Source organism: Sarcophilus harrisii, chromosome 4, assembly GCF_902635505.1.
Source record: "Sarcophilus harrisii chromosome 4, mSarHar1.11, whole genome shotgun sequence".
Lineage (NCBI taxonomy): Eukaryota > Metazoa > Chordata > Mammalia > Dasyuromorphia > Dasyuridae > Sarcophilus > Sarcophilus harrisii.
In genome coordinates this window covers 427,783,892-427,784,880 of record NC_045429.1, presented here as the reverse complement: position 1 = coordinate 427,784,880, position 989 = coordinate 427,783,892, and positions in this window count along the sequence as shown.

The window sequence follows — 989 nt, the reverse complement described above, 5'->3', positions numbered from 1 at the left end:
AGAATAACTTGTCATCAAGGTCTTTTTGTCCTGGGCCCTCAAATCTACATCTTTATTACTTTATTACTTACAGAACTTAGCACAATAACTAGCAGAGACGAAACACTAAACACATAATGAATGCTAACAAACTGATTTATTGATAGAAAAGTAAAAGGCATCTCTGCCAGCTGTTTTGGTCCTGAACCATGTCTGGGTTCTTTCCTTTCATGGATTATCAACTAGAATTGAGGCATCAAAATTGGACTTGAACCCTCTGGATTCTGTCACTGTGCCTTTGTCATTTTATATTTTATATTTATATTTTATATGATGAAATTTATTTTATAGTCTCTGAGATCCAAACCACCACCATAGTATTGTGGTGAGTGGCTAGGTGAATGAAAAATGGAAAAAAAAATAAAGGGGATAACAGGGAAACAGTTCACTTCTCACAGTTATCCCAAATTGTTCTAAGGACAATTGATGAACATATCCTCAAACAACTGTACAGAAAAGCCCTCTGAATATGACCAGACTAGCACCAATTCTGTGCCACAAGGGTTCACTCTGTTCGTTGACTAATTTCCACTGTTTCCAAATTGATGTTCAAATGAACTGAATGGTGCTAAGGAAAGGAATCCTCTAGCTGGTCCAAGGATTTCCTGTTCATAGAGGCAGCTCATTTTTTGGTGGATTCAGCACTGTAGTAAGAGAAGTGGGAGCTAGACAAGATGGGGTTCCTGCCTTTGAGGAGCTCACAATGTACATATAGGCTCTTCTGCAAAATGTCCTCAACCGCACTAATAGGTGGGGCAGATATCCACCTGAGTTTGGAAGCTGCCAATGCAATTTCAAATGAGTACGTGGGGAAGTGCAGTGAGGTAAACAAATGGCCCTGGAGATAGAGAGGTGGAGAGGGAGGTGGAGCTGGGTTTGGTAGTAGATGAATCAGGTTGTCCCACAAAAGGGTGTCACCTTGTTAAGATGGACCAGTAAATCCACTATAA